At 41.1% G+C, this 23878-nt stretch overlaps 1 long non-coding RNA gene across 1 annotated transcript; it reads right to left on the bottom strand.

The window, feature by feature from the left end:
• Nucleotides 1-1926: 1926 nt before the first annotated feature.
• LOC115823261 (uncharacterized) lies at nt 1927-5430 on the bottom strand. The gene is made up of 3 exons (XR_004025630.1): nt 5365-5430; nt 5172-5242; nt 1927-2251 (listed from the first exon to the last, which is right to left on the bottom strand). It is a non-coding gene; the product is annotated as an uncharacterized LOC115823261 (long non-coding RNA).
• Nucleotides 5431-23878: the final 18448 nt, after the last annotated feature.

Here is a 23878-nt window from a genome sequence, read left to right as displayed (position 1 = left end):
TTTGGTAAAGGGCACATGAAAAAAAAACAAACAAAAAAAAAACAAAAACCCAAAAAAGAACAGAATGTACCTGAGTCACAGACAATGTCAAGGCCAGGCCCTGGGAATCACGTCCTTTCCTGGGTGACTTGAAAACAAGAACATTCACTCATTCTTATCTTCTCTACCTTATAACCCTAAGAAAATAAGTAGGAGAATATGTCCCAAAGGTCTGTTTTCTAAATGCTAACAACACATATAAACTATTCCCTGCATCTTTCAGTTTGACATTGTGACATTGCAGTTGCATTTGTACTGTAAATAATCTTTTATTTTTTGTAAATACTGGCTTCAACTTAAATATTAACCGTGATGGTTGGCACGGTGGCGCAGTGGTTAGTGCTCCGGTTTCCAAAGACACGCATGCTAGGATTAGTACTCCTGTTAGCGACCATGACCAAGGCACTGGCAAAAAGACCTGGAGTTGGTCCCGGGCGTCGACGCCGGCGGGTGCCCACTGCTCCTAGCTCATAGTGTGTGTCTCTAGTGTGTGCTCACTGGTGTTAGGATGGGTTAAATGCAGAAGCTCCATTTCACTGCTCACTGCTCAGTGTGTGTGTGTGACAAATAAAGTACTTCTTCTTCTTCTTCTTCTTCTTCTTCTTCTTCTTCTTCTTCTGCAAAGAAATGTGTCATGACCAATGTAATTTATTCAAGGACTGTATGTGTATGTGTGTGTGTCTTCGCTGACCGCAAACCTATTCCAGTTTCTGTGTTTTATTAGTCATTTCACTGGAAATCTGGCGTATCCATTGCAGTCATATTCAGGAAATACAGCTTTGCTTTTCACAACAACAATAACAATAATAATAATAATAAGGATAATAATAATAAAACTATTATAACATTATGTGGAATATCTGGAATGTGAAGGCCCATGTCATCCCAGCAGTCATAAGGAGCCCTGGGCAGCCATTCCCCACAACGGCTCCAAACACCTGAGATGCTTGCCAGGAGCACACAAGGCAGCGGCCCTTGTGAAAGCAGCACCGCTTGGAAGTGGATACATCCCTCACCAGTTCCTGGAGCCTCTCTCAGAGAACCGGAAGGAACTCCAAGATCCAGAAGAACAACAACCAACCCAAGGAAAGGGTCATGATGAAAGAGCAGATAATAATAATAATAATGACAATAATAATAATAATGATAATAATGATAACAATAATACCAGTGAGAAACTGTATGTGCGATGCTCTTATACCTACTTTTCTTTGTGGGAAAAGTGGACTGTACTTAGGTAGAAGGTAATGAGCTGTCAGGATTATTCAGTTAACCCTCACAAGATAGCCTTTCTGCTGTCAATGTAAACAATCTGCTATTGTTTTTTAAAACAAAATCTACTAACCTCATTATTTCCCCAATTACCGTCTGAATTCAAGCGACCATTATTATAATGAAACTGAAATTTTCAGCATCTTAAGAAAAATGACTGTGAAAGCATTCCATGATTAATTAAGAGGCAGTTTGACCTTTTGACTAATCTGATCATAAAAACAGGTTGGACTAAATCTGAATGAACTGGAATGTGTAATTATGAAAAGAGAGCAAGAGGACCCTAGCTGAATATCTTACTGATACTTGAGTATTTTAAGAAGGCTCAAAATGGACCACTTTACCGCTTGTTACACCAAATGAGCACAGTAATCAGTAGCACTCCTTAAGGTCAAATATTACATAAGACATTGTTATTTTCCCAGAATAAGATAGAACAGTACAAGTGTTACAGTGTATCCCACTCATATCTCGGTGTGTGTGTGTGCGTGTGTGTGTGTGTGCGCGTGTGTGTGTGTGTATGTGTGTGCCTGTGTGTGTGTGTATGTGTGTGCCTGTGTGCGTGTGTGTGTGTGTGTGTGTGTGTGTGTGTGTGTGTGTGTGTGAGCCTGTGTGCGTGTGTGTGTGTATGTGTGTGGGTGCATGCTTTGCAGTATTTTATGAGGTTGTAAGCTCCTACGGCTCTGCTCTGGAAATGCATTGTGTCCTCCGTTGAAAGCAGTCATCGTCAACTTGGAGGACAGCAAGAATGACAAGTTTTACACATTAGGTGCCTTTAAACGAATGTAATGAGGGTGAATAGATTTTTCATTTCCTTTCAATCATGCTGAGGCAGAGGCAAAGGAAGCGTCGTGTCTCGTGTCCACGGAAACCCGTGGTCTGAGCCAAAACTGCAATCTGCTGGATCAATGCTTGCAGGAAATGTTCGCTGATCCCAGGTCTGTGAAAAGAGAAGTGGTCTACTTATGTAATTGTTGACAGGGAATAGAAAGAAAGCTTCCTCAAACATAACTGTGTCAGAATGGGAAAATTTTGTCTTTCAAGTCCAAGTTTATAAAAGCGTTTTCATACATCATTATTATTACTATTACTGGCAATTGCCTATTTTCACATTTTTGGCAGGGTTTACTTGAGTTAGTGTGTGAATACACAAAGGCTGCCTGTAAAATGTCTGAACATCAATATCAGCTTGTCTGGGGAGAAATCATGACTCCTGTATACACACTGGTGTATGTGCTGCTCACAGTGGGGAACAGTCTTTCACTGTCTAAAGCACTACATCATAATAGACTAAACAAAAGAAAGAAAGAAAGAAAGAAAGAAAGAAAGAAAAAAATTCTACAGAATGTGGCAAGTTACAGACTCTCTCTCTCTCTCTCTCTCACACACACACACACACACACAGATTCCAGGGACTTGCATTGATGGATAACAATACTGAAGTCATGTCACAGATTTGTGTGGACTGACTCAGGGCATATTTTGGTCACTTCAGGGTCATGTCATTCTTTCTCGGGCGATCGCCATGCCGTTGTGTGTGTGTGTGTGTGTGTGCGTGTGTCTACACACACAAGTCTACACGCACAGATTTGCATCTGTAGACTTTTTTTTTTCTTTACCATGCTCTATAAGTGTTTTCTAAAGACCTTTCAGTACCTTATGGTAATAACTTTCTTTTGTGCCCTGACAAAGGCGCCGGTAACATATCACAGCAACATCACGCCTTTAATACGGTGATTATGCCAACTAACATTTAATTAAAATGAGCTGAAATTATGTCATAACGAGAAGTTTACAGACACTGGAAACATATAAAAATGTTTTTTTCTATTACAATCATTTTGTTGCTGCAAAATACAGAAATGATAGGTTCATGTTTTACAAAGCACATTGAAAATAGCAGCTTCCAAAACCAACCAAGCTCCAGAATGGCAGATTCCCACTCCTCCTCAGTGGCCTGGATCAGACAGGAACGCCTCCAGGAGATTAGTGAGGTGGAAAAGGAGAGGGAAAAAAAATCCCCCACAGACACCCCCAAAATTCCCTCCCTCCCTTCACAGAAACTCGGTTTTCAAAACCAGCCAATAAATATAGTAAATGCAGGCCAAATAAATAATATGCCATACTGCTAAAATAACATAACGTACCGATGAAATCAGTATTCAGCAACATACGGAACTGGAACCGTAAACAAACAAACAAACAAAAAAGAATGTTATTATGCTTTTCACATGTGTGTGGGTCAGCATAAAACATGACTTCAACAAAATCTCGTGATGAACTACTGTTGGCACGTTAACACACGCAGTAACCCCTTCCTTGCCAGACAGATTACTGTCAGTGTGGAGGGACACCCTTTGTGTTCCTTTGTCCCTTTGCAAATAACAGTTTCTTAGATTACCGCAGTCTTTTTTATCAGGCCACTAATCCTGTTGTCATAAACTTGCAGAGTCTCCAACCTCCACATTTTATTTCCCTTTAGATGATATTCAAAATGAAATGTCTTGAATAAGAGTTGGCTTCTTGCCAGCCAACCATACAGGTCTAAACTGTGGACAGCTTGGAATAAATGTCATTAAACCCATTAGGCTTCAGTCATCTCGCTTTAAAATGTTTTTCTGAACAATATGTAGATGAACGTCATATCTGATCCATAATAAAATATTTAAAAGTCATTGGATATTAACACTGACTGCAGTTAGTACAAATTGTATAATCTCAGGGGCACTCACAGTGAGTTTGAATAAGATTTAAACTTCTGTTAATTTGCATTTTGGGAGTGGAGCACATATGACTTGCTCCACTAGGGCAACTGATTCTCTGTTTTTGGGCAGTCCAGCTATCTTATTGAATAGCCATTAGTGCTGCCACCTAGTGTTGGTTTCAAGCACACTTCACAAACTACCAAATAATTATCGAGAAACCATACACAATGGGGACAAAGGTAAGTCTACAATCATCCATGGTGTGCTCAACCTATTAAATTCGTATGTATGTCTTATTTTCAGTTCAGGTATGATTTCCTTAAAAAGTCCTCTGTGAAATGTGTATATGTTCTACTTACATGCTGTTTTCCATACAAATGTATGACCTTATAAGCCATTTCTTGGTGCATTGTACGTGTTTTTTCATTTAGAGTGTAAGGGTCTTACCCATGACAGATTTCTGCATCTTTCCATGTACAGAACTGTTCACTCTTGTCGCCATCACTAAATCCTTTTTGGTCTCTGACATTCACTCAGTTAACGGTCGGTGAGATTATAAGCATTACCAATGGGCATCACACATGTTTTCATTTTGACAAAACAACTGCATTTTGACTCCTTGCACTAAGCCAGCAGCTACTTGTATTAAGCCTAAAAACTCAAACTGTTTTCCATTCTCTCTAATCAGTCTGTTTTTAGTTGGTAAAAATCACCTGCTCTAAGCAGGGTCCAGGTGGTGTCATTGCTTGTGTGTATTTTCACCATGCTCCTGGGCTCAAAGCAAAATTCACTTTTTTTTTTTTTTTATCCAGTCTTATCCCATCCCATCCCGGACAGTCATCTCCTTAAACTTTTCGCTGTTGGTGATGATGGTAACAGAACAGAGAGATGCTAAAAACGTGCCTTTGGTTCTAACGCAATAACAAATTTGCTTCACTGTACTGTACAGTCAAATACAATCAGGTCTGGATATCCGTTTTGTGTGACAGAGGTCAGAGGAAGATTCTTTATCCTTGGAGGCTTTACTTTGCTGAATTCAGCACCTTGGACGTCCCTCCCCATCACAGAGACACGCACATATCTAATTATGTTTTTACAGCATCTGCCGAACTGTGAGGAATCGGTCATGAGTGGTAAATCACGAAGTAAAGGTACCTTAATTGTATACTGGTGGATTTGCACTCCAAGCGTCAACAGTAAGAGCAGCGTTCATTTTCTTTCCACATCTACGAAGAAATAATATGCTTTTTTTCTCCAATACATTTCTGTTGCCTGTCACGGCCACTTGTTAATTTTCACGGTCAGTTGTAAGCCATTGTTTTTTTAGTTTATGTTTATTTTGTTTTACCTCGCTCACACGTAGCTTATAGTCCTCGTCGACAATCAATGTATCTGACGAAATAGTTCCTGCGCTGGACTGTTCCGGAATTTCTTGGTTTCAAGTTCGTCAACCTCAGTGGAATAGTGGCTTTAGCCACCAATAGTACTAGCGCAGACGACCATTCCTGGGAGTATTTAAGGGAAAGAATGCTTGCATTTGTTGGTGCACAAACGATTCATACAGGATGAAGTGTCTACTGTTTATTGTGGGACAGGTGAAATGGTGCTTACGAGGATTTCCCATGAATACTTGAATGTCCTGTTTTGGTCGAGTTTGATTAGTTGCATCGTTAAGGTGCATAGTTTTTTTTTTTTTTTTTTTTTTTAAGTCTTGAACTTCTGGAAACTTGAGTATGTTAAAAGACTGATATGTCTTCAACACTTAAACTCAAGTCATTGTTTTTTTAATGGCTGACTTGTACTTTTACTAGAATCATTCTTTTATGTTTGCATCTTTACTTTCACTGAAGCGTAATATTTGAGTACTCTTTAACACCACCGGAAATGACAGAGTCATTCTTCTTTGAAGCGCTTACAAGTGACTGTAACATGGAAAATCATCATTCAGCGGACAAAGAAATTTTGTTAATGATGGATGCCACTGAAATGGTAGCTTAACACCACTGTATGAGTGCAAAACAGCAAAAATGGAATTGAAGGTTGAGCTACGTGGGTTGCTATTTATAAGTGATGTTTTTAAATTTCTAAGAGGTCAAGAGCTCTCTTTAAGAAGTGACATTTAGTGGATCAAGGAATCAGAACTTCCTTGTGGACGCTGGTGGTCTTGGTGGTCCCTTGTCAGTCTTAAGTAATGGTAATCCTTATGGGTCTGTCTCCAAGGCAACATGGTTTGCTCTGCGATGAGCAGCTTCCTGATAGACCCAGACACTAATGGGCCGGTGTGAAGTTGCTGATGTGGCTTTCTCCGGCTGACTGCACATTTCGAGCAGGAGATGTGTATCTCCTCTTCCGTCTCCTGGCCAATGGATAGAGGCCTGCTCTTACTGGAGGAGGTCCTCTGGGTGCAAGCATCATGAGGAGGAGGGAGAGGGAAGAACACTCCCTGTGGGGTCACACGGTGTGTTCTGTCACCACGCCCTACCCTAGACGACGTTGAAATGGTTATGTGTTCGCAGAATTGTGGCAAATTGTTTTAGGAGCTGTCTGTCTCAGTGAGCCTCAAAGCGGGGTCAGTGAGGTTCTGTGAAAAATCCCTCAGACTGAAATCTTTGTATGGTATTTCATTTAAGGCCAGTAGTAGAAACCTGGTTATTAAGGGTGGGTTATTAGTTGTTTGTATTAACTAGTACATGAAAGAATGTATGCAAGTACCTTGATACACGATAGTCCCTAAGTAGTCTCAGTCCTACATTTAAACCTTTTTTACAAACTACCATAAAGAAGAGACTTAGCTAAGGTTTTAAAACTGCCACCATGACATTAACAGCCCAGGGATATTTCTCTCCATGTGTTTTCACTCTTCACCGCACGACAAAAGTTCATTTAAGTCATAAATTTTTTGTATTCATATACTTTTACTATCTCACGTGTCTTATCGGTCATTAAACAAATCTTTGAGGTTCTCTTTTTATATCATGTTAAACGTGTTTCTCTATTAAAGAATTTTGCTTCACCAGGTTAAAGTCCACCTAGCCTGTAAAATGACTAACAGCTCCGTGATCTTAAAAAAAAAAGAAAAAGAAAAAGAAAAGAAAAGAAAGGGAAAAAAAGTTCTTTAAGAATTAAAATGGGTGAATGTCCCACCCCTCTGGTTTATTCTCACTCCCTCATTTCATGCGGAATACAAAGGAGGATTCTAGCAGGTTTAAATATAAGTATGTAGAGGTCTCAGCAGCTGTGATGAAAAGAAAATCTATTCTTAACCCCTACAAAATCCCTGCCTTTAGATTCCAACCACGTCAATAGATGAGCAGTTCGCTTTTGATTCCCAGCAGTCCTGTCACTAGCTATATTCTGAGAACACGTTCCACATTAGACATCTGGGAGCTCTGTCAGGAAAAACCCAGTCGAATCCTCTGTCTCTCCCATATCTTTAAAGAGAGCAAAAGAGAAAGACAGGTAGAGAGAGAAAGAGAGAGAGAGAGAGAAAGAGATAGAGAGAGAGGGAGAAAGTAATAAGTTAACGCAAACCCCACAGAGAAATATAATTTCAAAGGAGAAGAAATATCCTACCTTGAGACGCTGAAGTTGATCAAGTTGAACTTAGTGTCAAAGTTTTTATGGTGTCGTGAATGTGAGACTTGAGTTGGGTTTCTTCTTCTTCTTTTTTTTTTTTCTTTTTGAAGCCCACGCTCCGTTAAATCTGGGGACCCGGCGACATATCACAGAATGCTAGTTGGCGTGGATTCTGGTCAAATGAGTCTTTGGAGCGATGTGCTTTGTTGCGTGTGGTGAGATGGGCGGCATTCGGGTAACATCCACAACAGATTAATCACCCGTCAATCGGAGGCCGGGCCTGACAAGCGCATATCATCAGAGAAATGTGAGATGGCTGTTTCTCTCTGGCTCATTTTACAGTATGGCACCTGCAATTCCCTCCCTTTCCCTCTGGAGATCACACAGAATTATTTATGAGTTCTGCCACTCAGTGACTGCATATGTCCTGGGTGTCATTTTTCATTTTTCTCTTGCCTGCATTTCTCTCTCTCTCTCTCTCTCCCTCTCTCTCTCTCTCTCTCTCTCACACACACACACACACACACACTCAACATGGTTCATAAATCTTTTGTTTTAAAAAATTTATACTTTCTGAAGTAACACAGGGCTTCAGTTAAATAGAACCTGTCCAGCAGTGTTAGTTTTCATCCATTTTATTTATTTCTTTTTAATATAAAATTTCATTTACAATTATCAATCTAAAAGCTATGAAATATCATCCAAAACTTCTTCCCTCTCCATTCTTGTTCTCTCTCCAAATGATACCAAATTCTGACCGCCGCGGGCAACTCTTGCAGTCTGTGTGCGTACGTAGGTTTTTGTGTAAATGGAACTGGAATCCGTCAAAGCCAACTGTCAGATTTGTCTGAGGAGATCTGCCCAGATGTTCTCACTCAGTTCAAATTTCAGCTATCAGACAGTATCAGAAAGTTGCTGTAAGCCATTCTTGTGCAGATAGAAAAGTTCTGAAATGCAGTTTTGAAGTCATCTGTTGCTTTTATTTTCTTGGGCTGGAAAAAACTAATCAGATCTCACCACTCTCCTGCCCTAACCAGCAGACATCCTTTATGGCCGCCCATCACAAATCAAATTCGGCCAATTGCTTGCAACTGAAAAACACATATCATTTTATATAGAATCTAATTTATATAATTGCTTTCTTTTAAAATAGACTCTAAACGCAGACATTTTCAGATTGGGACCAACTTTCCTCACATAATACTCAACTCTCAAAGATAAATGTAGATCACACATAAAAACACCTTAAACAGAAGAATCATTGTAGGCTGCCAACTAGTCAAGTATTTGGATTGGTGCAACAGACACTGACACAATCTGTTCTGTGTGTGTACTTCTGTTTTTTTGGGGTTTTTTGGGGGTTTTTTTTCTACAGGAGGTGAACTCTTGGGCCATAACATTCTCATAAGAATTGCTAAGAGGTATTCTGCACTAATTACGGCTATTTCTCATGTTAAATGTCACTTTTGGGGTTATCCTTACGACTAAAACCTCTTCTCCTCCTTCCCCAGAGAATCACACTGGCTCACGGTATAATGGAAAGCTCGAATATTTGATAGATACGGATTTTATTAGCCTCACATCATTATCATAATCCCCCCCCCCCCAGGTCTAAGTATCATTTGTTTTTGAAAACCACATTTCAGATCCTCCCTGAGCGATTTTCTCGTGATTGGCAAATCCGTTTTGCCACATGCAGTCACGATCCGTCAATGTAATCTGAAAGAACCCAAGTATGCTCTGCCACAAGCGACAGACTGTTATTGAATTAGAGGACAATGGCTCATCTCCACCTGTCAGAACAGTCGCTAATGGCTACAGAGGAGGGATAAAGTGAGAGAGAGAGAGAGAGAGAGAGAGATTCTTTGGCTTAGCAAACATAGGTTGCACTCTCATCAAAAAAACAGGTTGTGCCTTCATCAAACAGACACCCAAACCTTTGAAGCCCAGGTTTATACACATCCGTTGGAACGTAATTAATGGGTAATTATTGTTTAGTTATTCTGTTTTAGCCTTTTTCAAATGAGGACTGTCTTGAACAGCACGTTTTAAAATGGCATTAATCAGATTGTGCGTTTTTCTGCTGGTTTCTTAATTAGGTTTTTTTTTTATTCATTTATTTCTTAGAACATTGCATATAATTTGCTCCCCTCCCCCTTCTCAGTCAAAATGATGATGACAGCAACGATCATGACGATGATTATTATCACTAAACACTACAACCATGTCTATTGCTACTATTATTGACACAAAGAAGAAGAAGAAGAAGAAGAAGAAAGAAATAATGAGAAGAAAAGCCTGAGTGGAAATTTTGAATGAGAAGTTTAAAACTGAAATATCCATCCCAATCAGAGAGTGACTATATAGAGAACACCAGTACGTTTTAGTGCAGAGGTGCCAGAATCCAGCACTGGAGGGTCAAACTCCTGCTGCTTGTTGTTTTCACTTCTTTAGTAGATGCTGATTTTTACCTGTAAAACGGGCAAGGGCACTTCTCAGCCAATCAGAGACCATACGTAGTTGACTGACAAGGAAAGCAGCACGACCTATGCATTAGTGTGAAATGGTGCGGTTCTTGTCAGGATTCAAGATTTACTTTAAATATTCCTCAGATTTCAGCCTTACTGACAGAGGTAACAATAGGCCTCCCAACCTCTTAACTTAAGCAATAAGATTTTTACATCTTATAATCTTACGTACAGTATGTCACATGTGCAACATGCAGTGTTTTAATCAGGTGAGTATGTTATTTTTCCCAGAGGACCTGTATGTGGGGCAGGCAGTCAGAACTATTAGCAGTCATACCAGTTTGAGCTCTGATTTTACCCAATAATTACACTCTCCTTCTTTGTCAATCTCCCTCTCTCTCTCTCTCTCTCTCTCTCTCTCTCTCTCTCTCACCACTCACACACACACAGAGCTGAGTTGAGTGATTGAGGTGCTTATCTCCGTCTACTCCCGTCGCTCCCAGACTGTTTGTTCCACTGCTCTGTGGTGGATGTGTGGAGGCCTGGCTTTGTCAGTCTGTGTGTTGGTCAGATCACAGCAGACAGGATAAGTGGTTGGTCAGCACTGAAGCACTTCAGCTGCATCCCGAGGGACTTCCTCTAAAGCTCCAGGTCACTATCTCCTCTTCTATTGACACTGGCACGTTCCTCCTACTCCATGTGTGTGTGTGTGTGTGTGTGTGTGTGTGTGTGTCTGTCTGTCGGAGTGCTGTTGTATGCTGATGATAGAAGAGTTTTGTCTCTCTTTATTAACTCTTCTTAAGAGAGCTATTTGCTCTCACTAAACAAGCCTTTCAAAAAGTAAGAACTCTCACAGGACATGACCTAAAACTCAAGTTAACTGCAATAACTGACCCCGCTTCATTTGCTAAGGACCTTAACACTATCTATACATGGTTTGACACCACCAACTGTTCAGAGGAATGCAAGGCACTACTGGAGACCCTACCCATCAGGGAGCCAGCACACTCTGCTCCCTTCACAGTGGAGGATGTGCACCCGCAGCTGAGCCAGTGTAAGCCGGGCAAGGCCCCAGGACCAGATGGTATCCCGGCAAAGGTGCTCGAGGTAACGTGCCACTGAGCTCTCTCCTGTTATGCACTCCATCTTCAGCGAATCCTACAGAACTGCTTCAGTACCCACCCTGTGGAAGACATCCATCGTCATACCAGTACCCAAGAAACCACGCCCCCTCGGAACTAAACCACTATTGACCAGTTGCACTCACCTCAGTAGTTATGAAGTGCCTGGAAAGACTGGTGCTTAACATCATCCTTCCAATTGTCAAACCACAACTGGACCCCCATCAGTTTGCCTAGAAGACCAAAAGAGGGACAGAGGACGCTGTGACATGCCTCCTTCACTTCCTCCTACAACACCTAGGATCATCCGGTAACTTCGCCAGACTTCTCTTCCTCGATTTCAGTTCTGCTTTCAATACCATCCAGCACCAGCAGATGATCAGGAAACTCCACCACCTCAACGACTCCCCACTTCTCATCCACTGGGTACACATCTTCCTCAGCACCAGACCACAAACAGTTAGAGTAGGCACTGAATCATCCTCATCCACCATCCCCAACACCGAAGCCCCACATGGTTGTGTCCTGAGCCCCTTCCTGTTTACCCTCTACACCAACGACTGTGTCAGCCCATTACCTATCACTACATACCTCAAATACTCTGATGATACTGACACACTTTCACCGCTCAATGACAATAACTCTGTTTTAGGCCATCAAGACTCCACCTCCCTCCTTCACAAAATGGTGCACGGATAATTACCTGCAGCTGGATGTAATGAAGACAAAAGAGCTGCTAATTACCACCTCTAGCACACACAACACAGCCCATAACCCCACCCACAACTCCATCTGCGTCAATAACGAATTCGTTGAGATAGTGGGCTGTTTCAGATATCTCGGACTCACCCAAGACAAGAAACTGTGCTTCGAACAACACGCCACGGACATCCACAAACGCTGCCAGCAAAGACTTTCTATCAACTTAACGCACTTTCTGTTGCCCCTCACCTTCCGCTACTGCTCTACAATAGTACACTCTAACCCATTCTCCTCTATTGTTCCCCCTGCTCCTTCAATATGCCAGTCGCTTCCAACAGGAACAAACTTATACGCATAACACACAACGCCTCAAAAATGATCAGTCTCCCCACCCCCAGCCTCCCAGATCTCAACAGCAAAGCCATCACACGCAAAGCACGTTGAGTTGCATGTGACCCCGGGCACCCACTCAATCCATTCTTCACACTGCTCCCATCAGGTCGCTGATACAGATCCCTGGCTTGCAGACGGGCACGATACAGTTGGAGTTTCGTGCCCCTCTGCCATAACAACATATGGGAATGTGGGTGGGAAGACAGGCGAATGTAGGTGGGGAGACAGGGGAATGTGAGCGGAGAGACATGGGAATGTAGGTGGGGAGACATGGGAATGTAGGTGGGGAGACAGGGGAATGTGGGCGGAGAGACATGGGAATGTAGGTGGAGAGACATGTGAATGTAGGTGGGGAGACAGGGGAATGTGGGCAGGGAGACAGGGGGTGCTGACTGACACATGTGAGTCATCCATGAAAACGCTGAAAGTCAGGCCCAGTGAGCCTACTTAAAGAGAAGGTGTTTTCATAAAGCGGTTGTTACTGCCGCCCAAGTACTTAGTACTACATACATACACACACCCAGCACACAAAAACACACAGCACAAACACCCACTCTCTCACACACACACACAGCACACAAACACCCTCTCTCTCACGCACACCCACCCCACCCCTCCACACACACACACACACACACACACACACACACACACAGCACACAAACACCCCCACAGTGGACAATTATCCAACTTTTGAAAATGAATAAGTTTCTGTCCTATTCCATGAAAGCTCATTCATTATGTACAGCTGGGTTATTATTTGACTTTATGTTTCCAGACAACCACATGATGTTTTACCTAGAAAACTGAACAAATAGTATTTCGTAATCTTGGACAAATCTCATTTGTGTTCTCTGCTATTCTTGCTTTTTTTTTTATTATTGTTCACTGTTTGCTCTCTTCTCTTGCCTGCATTTCTCTTTCTCTCTCTCTCTCTCTCTCTCTCTCTCTCTCTCACACACACACACACACATGCACACACACACACAAAAAGGATGATGACTTTGGGCTTGATATTTATCACTCTTGGGTTTTTTTTTTTTTTTTTTTACTACTTTCTTTCTATTGATCTTGGATATAAAGTTTATTTAACCAGTACATACTGACGGGTCTCTCTGTAGGGAGTTACAGACACTGTTTTGGATGCAGGCAGGATTGTCTGCGTGGGTTTTCTATCCGAGGGCAACAACTTGGAGCCAAAAAGAAATTTTAGTAGATCTTAAATAAATAACTACAGCACTTGAAGATGAAGACTGAATTTTTCATGTCTCAAACTCTTCACAGAATGACAGTATCTAGGCCATTTATACACATGAGCAGTGCTGGTACCCATACCCCCAAATGCAAAAACATGCAGTTGGTCTTGGCCGAGTTTCCAACAAAACCACGCATCGCCTTTTCCAGCATGATGAATTCAGACGATGCGTATAGCCTTCAACAGTACTGCATCTTAATGGACTAGACATGACTGAGCGACAGCAGTGCTCTGAGTCTGCATGACTGTAAATAAAAATACGCCTCTGTCTCTGACCACAAAAACCATGACATATTACTGCCAAAAGAAAGGCGAAAGACACATATCTTCCAAGGATTAATAATTGGAGTACCATACAACTCTGGAGGGAATGGACCACAGTACAAAGAAAAGTATCACAGCATAGATGCAGAATGAGTTGATCTACATGTGTAGGCTAATAGAAGTCCAATATGTTAAATAAGTAAGTTTTCCTAAATATGGTGTAACTCAAAAAAACAAACAAAAAAAAAACCCATCATCACTTCAAACATATGTTTAATATTCATAAATATGCGCTTGAAGACCTTGCTAGCTAGGTAGCTAGCTAGATTCGTGATGAATTTACAGTTATGATATATACCTTTAAAATTTGATAAATGTATGAACTACACATGTCTGAAAATATGTGGCGTCAGAAATACAAAAATGCTTCTCTCTTCTTCGTCCCATACTTGACAAGGGGCTTTGTGTCAAGTAGGGGGCTTTCACGGCAGCCCTGAGACCCTCTATTTGAGTGGGAATAATCTTAGTGGCGGTGAATTTATTTGCAAAACTCATTAATAGTCCAAAGCAAAAGGGTTCACATAATTATATACGCCGTCCATCACATCTAACGAGGCCTGTCATTGATATTTAGCCCAGGAAAAACGAGAGTCTGCTTTATATGCTAAGCGTTAAGTCACAATGAATTTGCAAGTTCCCAAGCTTGACACTAATGGCTTGCTGTAGTCTAATGAATGATGCATTGAGCTGAGGAAAAGCCGCGGAGACAGAGGAGAGAGAGAAAAAGTAGTCACAGAGAGAGTGTGTGTGTGTGTGTGTGTGTGTGAGAGAGAGAGAGAGAGAGAGAGAAACAAAAGTCACAGTAAGTGATTCACTTGAGAAACTCTTGCCGAAGGGAGGGGAGGAACGAGAGGGACTCGACCTCTGAGGAGTTTGGCAGGAACACTGATAGCATGTACTGGGGGCATTGGAACACTGAGTCTCTCTCTCTCTCTCTCTCTCTCTCTCTCTCTCTCTCTCTCTTTTCGCCTCCCCTCATTAGCATCTCATAATGAGAATTTGTTTACCGATTTTCCATGCATTGTGGGCGAGAGCAGATGAAGAACGCGCACAAAGTAATACGTGATCAACACAGAGAGCACACACAAACAAAAACCAGGGAACGCTAATGCAACAGGCTAATTAGCTCTACAGAGTCGGAAACAACATCAGGTTCCGTCGGTACCTGTCCAACTCAGTGGGTCTTACAGGATCATGAGTTCAAAATTGACCCAGTTGACGCGTTTCTCATTAACTGTACGGTCTGCTGTAGTAGGGGAATTACTGTGATGAAAAAACTGATGACGTGAAGCGGAACAATAACACAGGATCGAGGAGATGCATGCAGAGGTTCAGTTTTTGTAATAGTTATTTTGTCGCCATATGTGAACATGACAACGTATTTCAAGATCAGACGTAGATGTCACTGCTTATTTAAATAGACTCAACGACAATTTATTATGTCTATGGCCAACAATTTCTTAGTTATCTATAGAAGACATTCACAGAAGTGCAGCTGCTATTCAAAAGAGAAGAATGATATTTTGCATATCCCGGTTCCTGTACAAAACCTCAGTGCGACGGTACATGGGAGGCAGCGAGTGCTGGAAAACGTTTATTTCTCTAACCGCATTTAAGTGGAGGGGTCCACCAGAGCTCCGACTAAAACCATTATTTCCACATTACGCATTACGCTTTGACAAACAGATTTTTCGGCTCTAAAAGTAGTCGTCTCTACTGCCTTCATCTGATTTTCCGAACTCCCTTCGAGTGGAAAAATCAATATTCACAGGATTCCGAGATCTTATTACGCCATTGCTCCTAACTCAATGTTCTCTCCACTAATCCACGTGTAATTCTTGCTGGTATCAACTTTAGTGCTGTCAAGATAATGGTTTCATTAGGCAACAAATCGGCACCAGGGGCTTTACCAAACTGAGGGGCTTCTGCTCATAGTACCATATTTCATCATTTACCATTTATGGCTTTAAAAAAAAAAAGAAGGAAGTTATGGAAAACAGATTAGTCTACAGTAACGAGGTTTACTGTGTTTATTGCAACCAGTGATTCGGCGCAGCTATTTATAAAAATAAAATCGTGTTGTTGGTGCTGATTAATGTCCTGCAGCTGGAATAAACGGGTAAAGTAGCGGGGGAGTCTGCCGTGGGCTGTATTACAGTCCGTAGAAAGGACCGTTTGTTGCGAAAGAAAACCCATATCTCAGCCTACGCACTCTTTGGGTGGGTAAAGTTCCCTCATTCTCAATAGATGCGTTTGGCACTGAAGTGGTAACAGTAGGGATTTTTTTGTGATCAAACTAAAGTTGTATGGAGGTCAGCTACTGCTTGTTTAGTCTTGTGAATAGCTCATGATATTTAGCAATAACACAGTGAAACAGTTAGTGGTGTTATGTTAAGATTATGGCCTGAATTTAGATCCTCAGACATACTCAGACAATTTTTTTTTCTCGTCAGGATTATGCTCAGGTTAAACTGAATTTTGTGATTCAATAGCTCTCACAAAACAAGCTTTTCTTTTCCTTTTTTTTTTTTTTATCCATAGCTGTTATCACATTTCTCCTCCTGGAGTAGTTGTTGCCAAACAATTTATATTTCAAATATAAATATATATATTTGTGAAATAATATAAATAACTATATCATTATTATCAAATGTAACTTGTCCGGCTACCTCAGTGCTCCAGGCAAATGAAGATCCAAGTTTGCTCACGGAAAGTTTGAATTTTACGTCAGGCTATTAGAAAACAGATGTAATACTTATCTCTTTAGGGTTGTTTAGATATTTTAGGCCCAGTCTTAGCTCTCTGCTCCTGATGTGTGCATTGCACAGTAGCTGGAGTACATATCTGCCCCAGCACATCTTGGTCTCCGTAAAATGATGCTCTTACCATGTTTAATTCAAATCGGTGGAAAGCTGAGTTACCGAGACGCTAGGCTCCGCCATCCAAAAATGAGAAATGGGGCCAATGGGATGGTTCGTGTGTCTGGCTAATTGTGATATTAAATGAATTTCTTACGACTTTGGTCTGTTAGCATCGCAGACGATGACTACCCCAGCAGTGATGGCATGCCCCAAATGCTCCAGCTAGGCTCTTCGTATTGGGCTAGGCTAATACGAGGCCAGGCAGGTATTCTTCCTTATTACAGAGATTTATTTAGATTGAGGCTCAATGGCATTATCTAACCTTCCTCCAAAAGGCGGGGAAGGTCTTTTGAGGGAAGTATCTCATAGATTACGGGTTAGAATAGTCTATAAGACCCAGCTCTGGGCCGGCTGGGCCTCCAATATATTTCAAAGCTGAAAATTAGATGATCAGATTTTCTGGAATTAAAAAAAAAAGAAAAAAAAAAAAATAGAGTAGATACAGAGAGAGAAAAAAGATTATCATTAGATCCTTGAACGGAGGAATATAAAATTACTGAAATCACAGAGATTCATCCTCATAAGTGGTGTGGAGGGCCCCCTTATTGGTTGATGTTTTTTTAAAGGCTGTTTTTTGGGTGGGGGGGGTGCACACTGAGAGAACAGTGCATAATAAGCTGCATCAATATAGCTGTAATACGATTGGGCAACGCGGCTGAATCGTTAGGGGAGCTGCCGGAGTAGGGTCCCTTAAGTCCTTTTTAATGACCAAGATGCCGGGGAAACAAACGCCATTACTGTCACTTTGCTGCAGAAGTGCAGAAATTTGCCTCGGGGCGCATTTATGAAACAGACTGGGGTGAATCAGAGAGCACGGTGGAAGATTCATTACCGAAAAGAGAGCGAGGAGGAAGACTTCTTTATCGCCAACTGCAAAAACAACAATCAGCAACCACACAGCGTTGCGCTTTAATCATTACCAAACGATTATAGCGTTCAGTGGTATGGCATCATTGTGGTAGTTTTGTTGTGTTGTTACTGTGGGTAATGTGTCATTATAGAATTAGTACTATAATATTATGGTATTAATAGAACGAGAATTCTAGCTTTTGATGGCCAGCATATTATCACTAGGGATCTTTACTCTCTCTTCGCTGTCTCACTTGAAACTTTTCTTCTTCCAAAATAGCATTTACGTGGGATTATTGTTGCTTGGCGAGTTTCAGCCAGTGAGACCTGCGTGTACTGAGGTAAGAATCTGTGATGTGTTGTGAAAACATTTAAATGCAAATAAGTTGTTGATGATCGATTCACAAGTCGGTAAGCAGCAAGCTCCTTTCATGCCATCCGGCTCTGCCCACACGTCCAAAACCTTTGGTCGGAGGTCATGAGGTCAGGCTATCTGAGATCCTTAGCCTCAGCATCCCCTTATGCCCCATCATAGCTTTACTTGGCGAAGTCTCTACGCTACACACACCGAAACATCTCAAATCATTCATATTAATATCGCTAACCATTGCCAAAAAGACCATATTACTGAGCTGGAAAGACAGAACCAAGATATCCATAGCTCATTGGCTCAACCTACTAATAGACCATTCAAATCTAGAGAAACTTACCACATCTCTGAAAAATTATTACCCCTACCCCTATATTACCCCTATATTTACCTTTATTGTTCTTTCATTATTATTATTTTTATTTAACTGCTACACTTTGCAAGTTGAGCTGGCCCCCGAGCCCAAGAATTTCATTTCTGATAATGATGTCCACATTGTTATTTAGTAAATGACAATAACACTTGAAACTTGAAAAACAACATTTAATCCCATGAAGACACCTGGTCCCCTTTTCTATGCCACCTCCAACACTGATCCCTCTCCCCACAAATGACCCTTAACATTACTATTCTTTTCAACTTTTATTTATTTAGTTATTTTCGCCTCTTATATGCTTCAACAACCCTGTGTTTTTTTCTTTTTTTCCTTCTTCCTTTCTTCTTTTTTTCTTTTTTCCTTTCCTTTTTTGTTGTTTCCCTTTGCTTTTTTTTTGTCTATTTTTTGTTGTTGTTGTTGATGTCATTGTTGTTGTTGTCTTTTCCATTTTGTTAGTTTGTCTTGTTTTCATTGTGATGCATTGTTGTACTTCATATTTTGTAATCCTGTATTCAAAAAAAAAAAAAAAGAAAAGTCAGTAAGATGCATGCTGCTTCCTCATTGGTCACTGATATGAAGGAGCTGTCCACATGCCCAGATTCTCTTGTCCAATCAGATTGGCTCTGCCCATGATGTGAGCTTGTTTATAAAGAGCACACATGTAAGTTCACATGAAAAGTCACAAAATATCCCCCAAAAAACAAGATTTTGAGAAGAATGACCTTGTTAAAATAGATTGTATTGCCTTGATGCGCAGGCGTGTCATTTTCTGAAGATTCTGCTTGTGCTGTTTTATTCAAATAAAAGGATTTACAGATTTACTGTGTATGGATTGCATATTTATATATGTTCTCTGATCACCACTTCATGAGAGTTTACATATGTTCTCTGTTCACCACTTCATGAGAGTTTCATATGTTCTCTGTTCACCACTTCATGAGAGTACACATACTGTTTAGACAGCCAGTGTTGTGTTATGCTGAGGTATCAATAAGTTTGTCAGCTGTATCTCCATAACTTGTTCAATATCAGAACTTTTGTGAACCTCCTTGCTTTGTATTAAACCAAAGCTCAATTAAGCTGGTAGAAAACTTCATGTGACTGCAGTAATAACAAGTCAGAGATAATCCACTCATTTGGGAAATAAGAACAGAGAAATTTCCACCATCTAAATGCAAGTACAGCTTTTCAGCCTGTGGAGCGGGATGCAGAATCCGCTCTTAGTGTATAGAGTGACTCTCTCATCTCTCTCAGAAGTCAGGCAGAGATTCATTTATTCTGACATACTCCTCATTTGTTTTGACACGCCCCCTCACGGCTTGATTTCCCAAAATGATCTCAAATGTCAACACATTTTCTCAAACAAAGATCAAAATATTTTTTTTTTGTAGTTTACTTTTTAAAATCATAATATGGATGCTTTTAGCTTTTCCTGACCTCATATTTTTATCGATCATATTTATACATATATATATATTTTTTTTAGTTCCCATGTGTTCTCAGGCATTCTGAAGCTAAGAAAGGAAGCTGTAAATCTCCCAGACAACTCTCTTCACTTCATGACCCTTCACCTCCGTGTCCATGGCAACCGCATCCCTGGAAGGACAGAACTGGAGACATCATTAGGGGCCTCTGTTTCTGAACTCTCTGCTTGCGTCAAATAAATAAATAAATAAAAACAAACAAGCAAATAAATAAATAAAGTGATAAACAATGCTGAGGAACTGTTGTAATACTGCAATGCCTCAATTCTCCAACACGGTATTTGCTAATGAGCCACCTGTCAATAGCGCTCCTGTCTGAAGTGCAATTAGACCATCAGCCTTGACAGAAAGCACAGGCCAGGCTTTGGAAATGTGAGCCGAGGCACAGAAAAAAACACTCCCTCTGTTTGCAGGGAAGAGGAGGAGGGGAAAAAATATATGAAGGAAACTTCAGAGAATCAGGAAATAAATTGTTGGCCAGATGCCCTCCTTTTTCCTCTTCTCTGTCAGACTTCAAAACCAGAGAGGAGAGAATGTAATGCTCTGCTCCTCTCTGCCAGTTTGCCCCCCCCCCCCCACACACACACACACCTCCCCACACCTTTGTGAGGAGAGGGAGAGAGGGAACAGGTGTATTTGGTGCTTCTTCACAATGCTAATGTGAACTTTTCGGCACCAGTGCGGCGCAGTGGCAAACCCCAATCAAATCTCTTATTGGCCACCTGCCACATCTGATGAGCTGCTGATCGTCTCTGGCTCCTGGAAAGATAATCAGGCAGCTCTGAAGACTCGGGTCCATCCATCAAACGGAATAAATAGGTCAGAGTGATTTTACTGACGCAAAGGGTGAAGATAACCCCACTCTCTTCTTAAAGTCTAGAGTTCAAGCTGTTAAATTATTATTTTATGTGTGTTGTGTTACATCATTTCATTGGAGCCTGTCTCTTCACCTAACCTGCTCGCGGTAACTGAAATGTGCCATGAAGATACGCTCTTTTTTTTTTTTTTTTTGAGGAGAACAGTTACTTTTCACAGCACATTGTAAACTTTGATCCATACACACTAAAGGCCCAGCGCCAGGGGGGCTTTATTCTAATCTTGGGTGTCTGAGAAACAAGTTTGAAAAAAAACAAACCCCTAAAGGAACTAAGACGTAAGAAAAAGTCGACAGAAACGGAGAGCAGAATTAAAATGCTGTTCAGTACAGGGATACACATGAAAAAAGCTTTGAACTTTTTCTCCAGAACAATGCTGAGACGTAGCTACGGTTTTACATGAAAAATTGCCATTTGGTTTTGGGTGAAACTCCTGGTGACTCTAGTTCAACTCGAGTTATGATTTCCGTAATTTGAACAGGCTTGTGACTCAACCCATGACGAGACTGTGAGTTTGTGCTTTGTAAAAAGTAGTTTACTCTGACTTTAGAGAATTTGAAACAGTGCTAAGTGAGAAAAAAAACTCGCTGATATATACTGTTTCTCTCAGTGTTTTTTGCACTCATTTATTCACACTTATCTCACTTACTTTATCAGTACTCTTTCTCCAAATGCCTGACTGGCTGTGAAATGGTGGAGAACTAGGTAAACAATGGGATAGACTAAAACCTATGCTTTAAGAACTGATCCCGCATCAGTGATGCATTTAAGTACCTTTGTCAAAGTCTACTGGCAGTTCACTTTCTCTGATCAGGGATCGGAGGGCTGAGGCTACAGGTGGGACCCACTGCTAGTTAAAAAAAAAAGAATGTGTTACCAGTCATTCGTGGTCTGCGTTGGTGGTCTGTGTGTTAGTCCGTGTTAACTGTTGGATACATAAGGAGGCAGACATGTGAGATTTAAAAGTTGGGTCTAGGAATGTGGACGCAGGGTTTTGTAGCGCTCATGAGTACTTAAAAAATGAACTCTATTCTGAGTCCGGCCCGTTAGGTCTACGATGTTCCTTGATTTCAGTCAAATGCTTCAGTCTTTATTAGCTGTTCAGACAGGAGTATGCAAACTCCCTTCCCCTCTGGCCATCAATTATCCGAACAATATTCTGCAGACTCTACACACACACACACACACACACACACACATACACAAACGCACACACAATTTTAAACCCAATTAATTTCATGATCTGGATAATTCCACTGAACGGTGAAAAGTAAACAGAATGTAATTGATATGGTCTTGCCCAGAGCAATGTTTTAAGTTAGTTAATTTCCTATGATGTTTGAATAGCAACATCAATATCTCATTAATTTGGCTCTGTGTTTTTTGGGGAAATAATATTGACCGTAATGGCTGACTTATACAGGTGCGTTATCACCGTTGTTCTAGTTTTATATGTTCAAATGGTTCTCTCACATTTAAAAGATTCTGGACATGGAATTTTAGAAACAGACATATAACTTGGTCACACAAATTCTGACAAACATGGGAAAAAAACATTAATTATAACCACAAATTACACTTTTAGTAAGGACTTGTCTGAATTAAAGTGGCTGTGAATGAGACCACGTTAGAATCAATTAAAAGTGAGCTTTCACATTACACTGAAAATGGGAGTCAATGCAATGTTTTACGGACTGTCAGGGAACTACATTATCAATGCATTATCAATGCTAAATATGAAGTAGAAATTGTTATAATTTCCATCTAGTACAACATTACCAATTGCATGTTAAACTGAGAAACATAAATACCTCTCAGTTAAAGAAAAAATGAAAGTGAATGTTTTTTGTTTTAATTTTATGAGCACCTTCTTGCGAGGGGTAGCTCATCTTTGACAGAAGCACTTTATGCAAGAGATTACACATGATTTAGTTTCTAAAAACTTCACACAAACACCTTAACGTCTGTACATTTTCTACTGATGGGGCAAAAATTTCCCAAGGCCTCATTAAATGTTATGCAATTATCTTTGGTGTCGTCAAAATAAAAGTCACACATTTTCAGGTGTTTATTTAGGCAACTGCACATGTACCCGATGAAGGTTTGAGCTTCACTCATTCAGCTCTGACTAAAGGGACAATGTTACCCAAAAGATACACACACACACACACACACAGGGAGTTGAGTGTGCAGTTGGGGACTTTGTCAGGAGTCCTTTGACAAATGGACACCATCCATAACCTGCTGTGTCCCATCTGTAGGTGTCATCTTCAGGCTTCTGAGATGGGGGGGGCCCCCCCCTCCGGTTGCTGGGGCGATGGGTGTGGAAATAAAACACAGCGCTGTCGGCTGGAGACCTCTGTCGTGCCCTCTCATCGATCAGACGCAGATGCGAGGAAGACAGAGATGAAGAGCTCCCACGGAGAGAAGGCAGGAACAGGTGCCCGCAACGGAGCAGGAAGAAAGAGAGCAATGCAATGCATGTGTGTGCGTGTGTGTGTGTGTGTGTGTGTGTGCGTGTGTGTGTGTACATGTATGAGACAAACAGACAGTGATATTCATCTGGAAAGCCATTGAACAGTAGGGATGTCCAGCCTTCATATGTCGTCTCGTGTTTTTCTGTTGATGTATAGTATACTCTAGAGGAGTGTATGGAAACCAATGACTGATCAGCTGCCTGTTCAGGACCTTAGAGTGTGTATGTGTACATGTGTCTGCGCGTACACATTTGTGTGTATGTATGTGCGTGTTTGTGTGTGTCTGTGTGTCTGTGTGTGTGTGTGTGTGTGTGCGTGCACATGTGCTTGAATACATAGGCTGTGTTTTACTGTCAGACTTTTTTTCCATATTGAAAAAGCCTCAGTGTGTTTTGTCGAGGTTGTTTCATAAGCTGCCCCAGGGACAGCATGCCCAGTTCACTTCACATGGTAAGATCCTCTTTCCACCTCTCTGGTCTCTGCACTGAGTTTTGGCGAAACTGCTGGACACTGCGTTTATTAAAAAACAAACAAATAAACAAACAAACAAAATGAAGAAATCTATTGTTATAATCAGTGATGCGTTTTATTTCCATGCTCCTGTCCATAAATCAAACCCCCTACGCTGGTTCTAGCCGCCAGCCACAGTGAACACCGACCGGGGTAGTAGA

This window comes from Chanos chanos, chromosome 10, assembly GCF_902362185.1.
Source record: "Chanos chanos chromosome 10, fChaCha1.1, whole genome shotgun sequence".
Lineage (NCBI taxonomy): Eukaryota > Metazoa > Chordata > Actinopteri > Gonorynchiformes > Chanidae > Chanos > Chanos chanos.
The sequence above is the reverse complement of the archived record's forward strand: the minus strand, read 5'-3'. Positions and strand labels throughout refer to the sequence as shown.